The following is a 13025-nucleotide window of genomic DNA, read 5'->3' as shown; positions in this document are numbered from 1 at the left end:
CCTTTAATGATTACGGTCCCTGAAAAGTATTGTTTAAACGAAATATTTATTCGGCGGCAAAGTGTGACCCTACTTTGCAAAGAAATTTACACCAAAATTATCTGCATTTTGTATGGTATTATCAAGAATATAATGCAGGGTCACATCATTTTTAAATTTGTTGGGAAAAGTGAAAAAAAAGTGAAAATAGTTAATTTTAATCTAAAAAACAATAAAAAGGTGAGTGATAAAATATATTTTGTCTTTTTATAATCTTTATTTCAGCGTTACAAAGGTTAGTATCACATATATTTTCGCCATTAATAAATATACGCCTCCGGATGCTATCTTCAACACAAATTCTGCATTTCAGTGACACTTGAAATGTTTTTAATCTTTACCAGTGGTAAATGGTGTGAGGTGTTCATTAAATGGTTGTATAAATAGTACTTCAGTACTAACTTAGTTGTTTAACTTAATCAAAATATTACATTTATTTCAGCCAGGCCGACTGAGACTTCTTGGGACCAGAAGTGTTGCGCCTGCGTTGTCATATTTTATTTTTTCTTCTCATAGTTTCTGATATTGATACCCGACATAAAACAACTGAACAGAGGGTAAATGATCGGCCATGGCAAACCAGGCATAATTTCTGGAGAGATCCTTTAATTTTGTGCGGAGACCTAATAATGGTAATTACTCTTATTAAAATTCCTGGTCTTACATTCATATCTAACTTATTTTTGATATTTTCAGAAGGCAGACAAGAAATGGATATCTAAGAACTGCATTCGGCCAAGCAAAACCCGGGAATGCTTCAGGCATTACAAATTTTTAGTTCCAATGCTTCGAATGTAAATATTATTAATAAATACACAAACAAATATTACAAAAAACATGATTTTTATTGTGGAAAATCAGATACTGCAAGGCAGTGCAAAACCAAAACTGCGAGGGTCTGGAAAAACCAAAACTGGGAGGGTGTAGAAAAGCAGATATTGCAACTGGAGGAAAACCATAACTGGGTACGTGTGGAAAATCTATAATGCGGGAAGTCGAAAAACCAGTGGATTTTGTCCTGCATTCTTCTGCCAGAGATCCAGATAGAAACCTCATTTCCCCCTTACTTTTTGTGTCACCCCCGTGTATTTTGAAACCAGAGATGGAAGAAATGTAAGGGGTGAATGAGGTTTTGTCCCTTCCGCTTCTATGAAGAAACCTCTTGAAAATATGTTATTTTCCAGAGGAATTTTCCCGGTGGGTTGTTAACAGCAGTTATTCGTAATTTTTTTTCTGCAGAGAAATCATCTATAGTGGGCCTTGATTATTCCGAAAATTTTGCGATGGCCGTTTTGTCGATAGTCAAAAAATACTCAGATATTTGGTATTTTAGGCACGAGAATGTCAAAATGTAGTAGCATTTATTGTGGAATGTGTTGAAAACGCGTTAAAAAGAAAACACAAAATCATTTTTATCCTGCGAACGGAAGATACAATTGGCATGGTTCAAAAGCAGGAAAATCTGTCTTTCCATAGCCGATTACGAGAAAAAAAATAGATTTTATTAGACCGTAGATGACCAAGCACGAATCAACAGATGGCATGAAAATATACAATTCTGCGTTTTTAGAACAATTCTACCTATTTTTCTTCATATTTTACTTTAAATGACTTTTAAATAAAATAACTGTTATTTTCGGTCCCTGATATTATCTTTATAAATATATCAGAATGATTTTCTAGATGGTCTTATCGACTTATCCCTTGGCCAAGTAAATTCCATACCCAATCAGAATGGGAGATTCCTAGAGCTAACATTTGCATCTGACACCACTATACCACTATAACGCGCTGTACTTCGCTGTCCAGTCCATCATCCGACACTACAAATTATCATTAATAGTGTGGTTCAGTTCCCGAATACTTCTGAAAAAGCGATTCGGACGTGATGCTTTCGGAAAGTCAATTACTCGCTACTGGCGGCTTCCTTGACCCAAGTGGACTGGCCTATACTCCAAAATCATTCGCTTGAAAATTCAGTATCGACCTTTTACAAAATTTTGTATTCCTTGTTTGATAAACTTGTTCCTTCCATAATTCAAAAAACCTCTACCAGCCCACCGTGGTCATCAAACAAAATTTAAAGACGAAACTGTATAAGAAGTTCGCGAAAACAGGGCTCCAATCTGATTTTTGCAAATACAGTGTAGCCAAATCCAATTATTTCCTGCATAATTTCTAATGCTATAATAGCTAACTGTTACGCTGCAAATCTGAATTCCGCAATAATCCCAAGCTATTTTACTCTTTTGTTAACTCAAAGCGTAAGTCCAAAATGTTTCCACCTTCCTTTCATTTGAACAACATATCAGTGTCAAATGATCAGGGAATCAGTAACCTGTTCGCGGACTTTTTCCAGTCCACATATTCGCCTTATTCAAATCACCCAAATTCCGATTTTAGCTATTCCTATCAGCTATCCCACACGGACTCCATATATTGTCCTGTGATTGATGAACGTGATGTCAGTCGCAGTTTATCCTCGATAAAGTTGTCTTATTCTCCAGGTCCCGATATGGTGCCCAGCTCCGTTCTAAAATATTGCGCAGATCCACTTTCTGTTCCATTAACCATGATTTTCCAAAAATCTATCCATATCTGCACCTTTCCGGCTGTTTGGAAGGAGTCCTTTATTATTCCACTTCATAAAAAGGGCAGCGAGTCTGATATTATGAACTATCGTGGGATAGCCAAACTACACTAGTCGACATAATTATTTTGACAGATTTGAATGTTAACTGTAGTCACATTTTGAACTTTGAATATAAACTTTTAAACTCCGTTTAAATTACACAAAAATGTTCTTAACCCATTAAGACCCCTTTGAAAAGTGAGCAAATTTTGTGAAAGTCATATTTTCAACTTTTTTCCTGGAGCTTAAAACAAAAATGTTTGGATGCAAAGTTTTTCCCCAATCAAAATTAATAGTACCTGCAAAAAAAAATTTTCAAAATATTTTTCCTTGTATTTTTTATGATTGTTTGAATGGGACGATCTCAGTAAAATTTTGTATGAAAAGGTGGAAAAAGCGGCTAAAATGGTAATTTATAGCTATTTTCAAAAAATCATAAAAAATACAAGGAAAAATATTTTGCATTTTTTTTTTGCAGTTTTTATTAATTTTGATTGGGCAAAAACTTTGCATCAAAACATTTTTGTTTTAAGCCCCAGGAAAAAAGTTGAAAATTTGACCCTCACAATAAATTTTCTAATTTTCTAACTTTTCAAAGGGTGCCTAATGGGTTAAGAACATTGTTGTGTCATCTAAACGGAATTGAAGTGTTCTTTTTATAGGTGCCAAAATGTTTCTATTATAAGTTCAAAATATGAGAAGATTTAACTTTAAAATTTGTCAAAATAATTATGCCGACTAGTGTAAGTGCTATTCCTAAAAAACTCATATGCGATCAATTGCAGCATCAGTGTCGCTTCTTAATATCTCCGAATCAACATGGTTTGACAAAATGTCGTTCAACTACAACTAACCTGCTGGAATTTACGACCTACATTAGTAAAGGCTTCCTATCCTCTAACACAGGTACACAGCCAAAAATTTCCACGAACCATTTCAAGTTTTCCATGATATTTGGGTGCTCCTGAGTAAAAGTCCCATACAAAATTATTTTCCATCACCTACAGGTTCCGCGGTATAGCTAAGAATACAAAAAACCGATGTTTGCCGACATTTTTAATTACGTGGCCTATATAATTGGACCAACCTTTATTATTTTCGGTAGGACCTACTCTCAATACATCAAGGCATTCCTAAAAAATAGTCCCATTGCCATGTCTTTGGAATTCGACGCCAAAGTTGAAAATCCCAAAATTGTAGAGATTTTTCTGATGGAAAAACAATTCTGAGGATTAAATCTTGAATGGAAGTAATTTTAACTATTCATTGTATCTATTATTCATTGTATGCTTTAATTTCGGTTTAAAGCGTTTTCATGAGAACATTTTATTGGATTTCTTATACTAATAAAACCGATTTTTTTATTTCATTATCTACTCCTAAATGTTGTCAAATTTTGAATAAGTCATGGCAACCTCTAGAACTAAGAAACTAAAATACGTTCACTGAACATACACAGAGAAATGTAAATGTTTACTCCCATTCTGTAGGATGCCTTGACTTTTTTAAAATTTGACAACATTTAGGAGTAGATAATGAAATAAAAAAAACGGTTTTATTAGTATAATAAATCCAATAAAAAATATTCTCATGAAATCGCTTTAAAGCGAAATTAAAGCATACAATGAACAATAGATACAATGAAAAGTTAAAATTACTTCCATTCAAGATTTAATCCTCAGAATTGTTTTTCCATCAGAAAAATCTCTACAATTTTGGGATTTTCAACTTTGGCGTCGAATTCCAAAGACATGGGCAATGGTTCACAATGGGGACTATTTTTTAGGAATGCCTTGATGTATTGAGAGTAGGTCCTACCGAAAATAATAAAGGTTGGTCCAATTATATAGGCCACGTAATTAAAAATGTCGGCAAACATCGGTTTTTTGTATTCTTAGCTATACCGCGGAACCTGTAGGTGATGGAAAATAATTTTGTATGGGACTTTTACTCAGGAGCACCCAAATATCATGGAAAACTTGAAATGGTTCGTGGAAATTTCCCAAAGTTTAATTTTGTGTTCCTGTGTAATCAAACTGATGTTATTTTCACTGATTTAAGCAAAGCGTTTGATTCAGTGTGCCATGCGCTTTTTATCCATAAGCTGCGCCTTTTTGGTTTCCCACCAACTCTTCTGATGTGGATTCAGTCATACCATCCAGGCCGAACCCAAAAGATACAATTTAATAATGTACTCTCAAAAATTGTATCTGTAAGCCCCGGAGTACCTCAAGGTAGCCATCTTGGTCGTTTGGTTTTTGGTCTATTTACTAATGATCTTCCTCAAATTATCCAAAGTTCTTATGTATGCGGATGATGTCAAGTTGTGTATGCATATGACATCGCCTGGTTCCCACATGCAGCGTGACTTCAGCATCAATCCTGGTGCCTAGTCAATAAGTTACTGCTTAATTTAGATAAATGTAAATCCATGACATTTTTTCGAACGCATTGAAACCGTCTTATATCTTGGAGTCCTATTTGACAATAAGATATGCTTCAATCGCCATGTCAGCACTATCTCCAATAAAGGAAATGCCTTATTAGCTTTCATCAAACGCTGGTCCAAGGAATTCCATGATCCGTATATCACAAAGCTCTTGTATGTTTCCTTAGTACGTCCAACGCTGGAATACTGCTCATGCGTATGGTCTCCACAGTATGAGCACTATCAAGATTTGATTGAGTCTGTTCAGAAGCAGTTTCTCCTATTTGCCTTACGTGGTTTGAACTGGGACTCTGGAAGCCAACTACCTTCCTACAGAGACAGGCTGCGACTTTTGAATCTGCCAACTTTAAAGCACCGTCGAATATGTACTGGCGTGATTTACTTCACAAGCTCCTTACTGGCGGTGTGGACTCACTTCACCTGATAACGTCCATAAATTGGAATTCCTTCTAGACCAACTCGTCGATTTCGGCCATTAGCACTGGAAAGTGCCAGGTCAAACTACTTCCGTTTTGACCCATTCCGATAACTATAATGAATTGTACCACTTATTATCCTGTGAGTGTTCAACCAGTCACTGCGTTCCTGTCATCCGCAAATAACCAATCATATTAAAATTTTCTGTATATTTTTTAGGTCCAATGAGCTGTTCATAGCTTTATATTAAATAAATAAATATTAAATAAAAAATAATTCTGTTTCTACTCTTGATTATTATTTTATTAGGCATAACATCCTTAACTATTTGCTTCTTATATCTTGGTTTAAGTTTATTTCTTTCTCCATATTTCTTTTCATAAACAACTTGTCCTACGTAATATTGTTATACCCTTGTAGAGGGTATTATAATTTCAGTCAAATGTTTGCAACGCAGTGAAGGAGACGTTTCCGACCACATAAAGTATATATATTCTTGATCAGCACCAATAGCCGAGTCTATCTAGCTATGTCCGTCTGTCCGTCTGTCCGTTTCTATGCGAACTAGTCTCTCAGTTTTAAAGCTATCGCGATGAAACTTTCCCAAAAGTCTTCTTTCTATTGCAGGTAGTACATATGACGGAGCGAGCCGGATCAGACCACTATATCTTAAGGCTCCCATAGGAATATTCATACAAATATAGGAAAATTCATTGTAACTTTGTAGGAAGTAGGCGTTTTGATTCTTGACTACTTAAAAACAAAATTTAAATAAATAGAAACGATGAACCTGGAATCCCTGGAACCGAAGGAGCATTCTTTTATCTGCAAGGGTATATAAGCTTCGGCTGGCCGAAGGTAGCTTCCTTTCTTGTTTTTATTTTCTGTTTTTATTATGTGTTTCTAACATTTTCTCCTGTGTATTTTTTAATAATTGTGGAATATTATCGCGTTCGATTTTATTATAAATGTCAACCGGTTTTTGGTTTGTTGTGGAATGAATACTCTTAATATATTTCTGAGCGGCTCTTATTACGAGCGAGCTAATTCTGTTAATGTTGAATGTGCCCTTTCCACTTGTCCGTTTGAGGTACTGTGTCTTGGGTCTGCGTAATGTACAGTTACACCGCATCTTTGTGCAAAAGATTTAAATTCAGCCGAGGTAAAGCTCGGTTCGTTATCGGTCATAATTACTTTGGCTTGGGGGATGGGATGTTGAAGTAGTCCCATTACTTTATTTTGGATATTTAATTTATTCTGAATTTCTTTAACTACTAGGAATTTAGAGTACGCTTCAATACGAGTTAAAAGAGTTAAGCTTTGCGCATAATATATATCAATGTGTAAATTTTCGCCTTCTCTAGTTGGGATTGGGGCTTCCCCAATTGGAATTTTTATTGGGGTGTCTGTTATATTTGTTCTTATTGCAAATTTTACAATTTTTTATATATTCTTTTAGTTTTACAAATAGATTGGGCCAATAATATAATCTACTGATTTGTTTATGATTTTCGTCTAGAGTCCTATGAGCTCGATTGTGTGTTTCCTCTATTATTATAGCTCTATCTTCAACGTTTTCTACGACTTGTAGAAATAATCGCGTAAAAAGAAATTTGTTAGTAAAACTATTTTTTAAAAAAACTTGAATATGATATAAATCTTTTAAACTACAATGAATTTCAACCGTTATGTTAGGTGGAAGATACTCTCTTAATATGCTTATTAAGTTCTCAACTGTATCATAGTCGATTATGTGTCTTGTCTTGTCAAAAATGTCCAGTGACTTATGTATTGTAAACCTCCCCGTTGTTGTTTAAACTGATTTAACGGTTTACGGGTCTCTTTTATTACATTTTCCAAACTACTTTCAGCTGAATGCTGTGTGTCTTGGTCTGAGTTTGACTGTTCAGAAACGTCTATATCGCTGTTTGTAATATTATTTATTTTTATTCGTGATAATGCATCGGCTACAACATACGTTGTCCCGGGTTTGTATATAGTTTTTGGGGTAAAACTTTCAATGAAAGAATATCATCTTTTCATCTTTACGTTTAGATTTTTATCCGAAATTGTGAACTTTAAGGATTGAGAAACATTTTTTTATCTGTGCTGTACCTTCTTGGAACAAACTGCCACATGCACTAAAAACAATTAAATCTGCAACGCAATTTAAAGGAAAAGTACACACATTTTTATACCCTTGCAGAGGGTCCAGCAGGGGATCCCTCCTCCTCCGCCTATTGGACACGATAGGAAAGGTCTTCGAAAAGGTAATCGTGACCAGGCTGGAGGCAGCAATTGAGCACGCAGGCGGACTGTCCCCGAGCCAGTTTGGCTTCAGGAAGAAGAGGTCAACCCTGGACGCGATCACAAAAGTCAAAAGCCTTGCCGAAAAAGCCATCGAGGGCACCAGGTGGAAAGGTGGCACGAAGGAGTACTGCCTAGTGGTAACGCTGGATATCCGCAACGCCTTCAACTCGGCGGACTGGGGGCGGACGCTGGAGGCACTGAAAGCGTTCCACGTCCCCGATTATCTGCAGAAAATAGTTCGCAGCTATTTTGACAGCAGGGTCCTCCTTCTGGACACCTCCGAAGGCACCAGGTCCCACGAGATCACCGCCGGAGTCCCGCAAGGATCAGTACTGGGTCCACTGCTGTGGAACACCATGTACAACGGAGTGCTAAACCTGTCCCTACCAGACAACACCACAATCGTTGGTTTTGCAGATGACGTCGCGCTGGTAGCGGTGGCAAAAGAGATTTGCGATGCAGAAATGGCAGCCAACACAGCGATCCGTGCAGTCGAGGCATAGCTAGCGGTGGCAGGTCTAGAGTTGGCCTCGCAGAAGACGGATGCCGTCTTGATCTCAAGCAGGAAACAGGTGGATACAGCCAAGATAACGGTCGGCGGAAACGAGATCACTTCTCAACGGGCGATCAGATACCTGGGGGTCATACTGGACACCAGGCTCTGCTTCAAGGAGCACCTGGAGTACGCACACGAGAAGGCGAACGCGACTGCCAGAGCCTTGTCCAGGATACTCCTCAACACCAGAGGACCCAAGCAAGGGAGAAGGAAGCTGCTTGCGAGTGTTGTGACGTCCCAGCTGCTATAGGCAGCCGCAGTGTGGGCAGACGCCACGGAGCTTAAGAGCTACATGAGAGGAGCCATATCCACATATCGCCTATGCGCCCTGAGGGTTGCCTGCGCCTTTAGGACGGTTTCGGACGACGCGGCACTGGTCATTGCTGGCCAAGTGCCGCTACCAGAGAGCAAGGAGCGAGGTCCGAGGCAAAATCCGAACCCAGAGCCAGGAGCATGGAAAGGTGGCAGAGCAGGTGGGACAACTCCACAAAAGGACGCTGGACCCACAAGCTCATACCGGACATCAGACCCTGGATAGGTCGAAAGCACGGGGAGGTAGACTTCTACCTGACTCAAGTACTCAGCGGACACGGATGCTTCCGCGGGTACCTGAAAAAGTACGGGCACGACACGGCAAACGGCTGCCCAGAGTGCGGAAGCGGCGTCAAGGAGGATGCCCGGCACGTCCTATTCGAGTGTCACAGGTTCTACCACGAACGAAAGGCACTCCAAGACGCAACGGGAGTCAGCGTGGAGGTCCACACACTGGTTCCAACAATGCTGGTCAGCCAGGACTTCTGGGACGCAACGGCAGAATTCGCTGCCAACATCATGAAGACGTTAAGACGTCTGGAGAGAAGGAGGTACGGGCAGATGGAGTAGGCGGCTGAAGTCGCGCGAAGCAATGCTTTGCGGCAGTCCCGCGCGACCGAGCTTCCTATCCAATCCAACATATATTTTTGTTAATTACTTGTAAGTCAGACCAAATAAAGAAATATAAAAAAAAAAAAAAAAACCCTTGCAGAGGGTATTATAATTTCAGTCAGATGTTTGCAACGCAGTGAAGGAGACGTTTTCGACCACATAAAGTATATATATTCTTGATCAGCATCAATACCCGAGTCCATCTAGCCATGTCCGTCTGTCCGTCTGTCAGTCTGTCCGTCTGTCCATTTCTATGCGAACTAGTCCCTCAGTTTTGAAGCTATCGCGATGAAACTTTCCCAAAAGTCTTCTTTCTATTGCAGGTAGTACATATGTCGGAACCGACCGGATCGGACCACTAAATCTTATGGCTCCCATAGGAATAATCAAAAAAATAATAGAAAAACTGTTGTAACTTTGTAGAAAGTAGGCGTTTTGATTTTTGACAATGTAAAAACAACATTTTAAGTAGGCATACCTGCAAGGGTAACTTCCTTAACTTCCTTTCTTGTTTAACTAGTAATTAATTTAAAACAAAACTTTAGTCTTTAAGAAATCAATGTTTGTAATGTCATGTATTTGCAATAAAACAAAGTAGCTAAGAAATTTATTTATGTCCATGAATCTAACAAATTGTGACTAGAGCTTTAATTTATAAGTATTTTTATACACGTTACTCGTAGAGTAAGAGGGTATAGTACATTCGTGCAAAAGTATGTAGCAGCTAAAAGGAAGCGTTTCCGACCCCATTATATTCTTGATCAGGGGCACTAGCCGAGTCGATCTAGCCATGTCAGTCTGTATGAACGCTGAGATCTCAGAAACTACAAAAACTAATAGGCGCAAGTTTATTTTAGCCGAGCGCCACGCCCCCTCTAAGGCCCACAATCGCCCACTAACGTTTTTAAAATGGGTCCTGCGCCCACATCTTTAAAGATTTCCGAGAAGTATAAATGCAATTTTGTTGTGCATATTTATACCTATCGAAATGTAGAAGACATTTTTCAAATCGGACCATTCATTAAAAAGTTATACGCAATCAAAATTTATATATCGATCTCCCTCGCACTCCCTTTAGCTGAGTTACGATTATTAGTCGGGACACCAACCCGAGTACAGCTTTTGCACTCCCTTTAGCTGAGTGACGGGTATTAGATAGTCGGGACACCAACCCGACTATAGCGTTCTCTCTTGTTTGTACTTGTAGCGTTGGCAAAAAATAAAATCAAAATTATATTAAAACAAGAACGGAAATTAACTTCGGCCAGCCGCAAAGCTAAAAATACTATCGGAATGGACGATAAAAAACGGACTCGGGGTAAATCCCTCAAAAACGGAGCTTGTTCTTTTTACGAATAAGTACAAGATCCCACAACTCAACCCACCCATGTTAAATAACTGCAATCTCTCTTTTAGCGAACACGCCAGATACCTGGGGTTGGTATTAGATAAGCGCCTTAAATGGGGCTTAAACAACCAAGAGAGAACCAAAAAGGCAACCATTGCACTTTACTCCTGTAAAAAAGCAATTGGGCTAAGATGGGGCATGTCACCCAAAATTGTAAACTGGATCTACACAGCGGTAGTCAAGCCAATCCTCCTATACGGGGTGGCTTTATGGTGGACCGCTCTACAAAAGCAATGTATCCTAACTCCACTAAACAAAGTACAGCGAATGGCGGCCCTGTGTATTAGTGGAGTCCTTAGAACTACTCCAAACGAAGCGCTGAATGCGATCCTGAACCTTCCGAGCCTGGACTTAGCAGGCATGGAAAGGGCCAAATCGACAACCATTCGTTTGAGGGATACTGGGCAATGGAAAGCCCAATTTTACGGTCATGCCAATATACTTCAGCATGAAAAGTCGATTCCGAATAAAACGGACCTATGCAAATCTCATGAGTACACACACACACCCTTCGAGGCCCTGATCCCAGATAGGGAGAAATGGCAGCAGGGCAGACCAGGCTCGCCAGACGCAATCTGCTTCTACACAGATGGCTCAAAATTGGACGGGCACGTTGGCGGAGTGGTATACTCAGAACAATTAGACATCAGAAAGTCATTCAGACTCCCGGACCACTGTAGCGTCTTCCAAGCGGAGGTACACGCTATAAAGAAGGCACTCGACTGCTTAGGGAACACCAGCCTAAGTAGACACCTTAATATATATAGTGATAGCCAAGCGGCTATTAAATCAATCTACTCGACAAACACCAACTCACGAACAATAGCAGACTGTCGCAAATCTCTCCACGAGATGGCTAGTCAGTTTACTACAAGCCTTATATGGGTTCCGGGTCACCGGGACATCGTAGGCAACTGCATAGCAGATGAGTTAGCTAGGCAGGGCACCATCATGCCTCTCCTTCCAGAAAAGGAGAGTGTCGGTATGCCCATGGCAACTTGCAAGCATTAGAAATCAATTTATTAAAATAGCCAAACACTAATTGGCAGAATGCACCAAAGTGCCGTATCACACACCAGACATGGCCGATGATTAACAATAAAAGAACGTCAGCACTACTCAAACTCAGCCGCACAGAGTGTGGTATGTTAGTTAAGGCCCTTACAGGCCACTGGCTAGTCGGCACACATGCCGGCAGGCTCAAAGCCCCGAAAAATGACTTTTGTAGGAGCTGCAGGGATGAGGAAGAAAAAGAAACGGTGGAACACCTTCTCTGCTTCTGCCCAGCCCTTTGCAGACTTAGACTGAAGCACTTAGGATACCCCTTTCTTAACGATCTGACCGAAATATCGGAGATCAAGCTTAAGAACTTAAACTCCTTTGTAAAATCTTCAGGGTGGAAGACATGCTAATCATCCGGAAATGCTCTCTAGGCTTCTAGGACGAGGCATAAGAGACAGGGGATCCCGAAAAAAGGGAAAAAACGAGATCATACGGTATCACAACGGACCCACAGAGGTCTAAGTGCGCCAGACAATAGTCTGGCAGCCGTTCTAGCGTTGCTAGCGGTGGACAAGCGAAAGCGAAAACGAAAAAATTCACCGCTGCAGCTGCTTGTATATGAGGGCTTATGTGTTGGTTATGTATAGCTGCTGGGATGAATTTTCCCAACTATTAATTTTTTCGAGTTTTAACACAATGTAGTGGGGGCGACAGTGATTGCAATAATTTTCGTAATCAATATAAATTTTATTTATTTCTTCTGTATGTGTGTGCAAGTTTGCAATTTTTGGCAACGGCAGTACTTCGTCGGATTAACAGGGTATTTCGCGACCGGCACGATCAATTTAGCAAAGCTGCTATCTATTTAACTTTCTACACCAAACTCGCCGCGGGCAACGATACACAAAATTTTGGGTTTTTTAAATTAATTTTTAATGCAAATAAAGTTTTACTTGTACTTTTGTTTTGTGTCACTGTCACTAATTTGTTGCCTTCAATTATTAATAGTTTAAAGTCCACCCGGGGGCGCCATGAAAATTCAGAATAGCTTTTCCAAATAACGAAAACAGAAAACTTTGGTGGCAATAAACTTTAATTGGGCAACTGCGAAAGCGAAAACGATAAAATAATGCGTGTGGTCGATCTAAATCAATTTCAACGATTGAACGACTATATTTTCACAAAGTTCTTAGAGCCTAGCTTAACGACAGTTGACGAAGACGGGGCGAATTCGCAGAGAGCGAGAGAGAACTTTATTGTGCACCCGCCTTCGTCCTAAACTAACTTA

General features: G+C 39.5%; 1 pseudogene; it reads left to right on the top strand.

The window, feature by feature from the left end:
• The first annotated feature begins 8695 nt into the window (after positions 1-8695).
• LOC138912081 (uncharacterized) lies at positions 8696-12147 on the top strand (annotated as a pseudogene).
• Positions 12148-13025: the final 878 nt, after the last annotated feature.

Source organism: Drosophila takahashii, chromosome 2R (assembly GCF_030179915.1).
Source record: "Drosophila takahashii strain IR98-3 E-12201 chromosome 2R, DtakHiC1v2, whole genome shotgun sequence".
NCBI lineage: Eukaryota > Metazoa > Arthropoda > Insecta > Diptera > Drosophilidae > Drosophila > Drosophila takahashii.
This window is presented reverse-complemented; position numbering and strand designations above follow the sequence as displayed.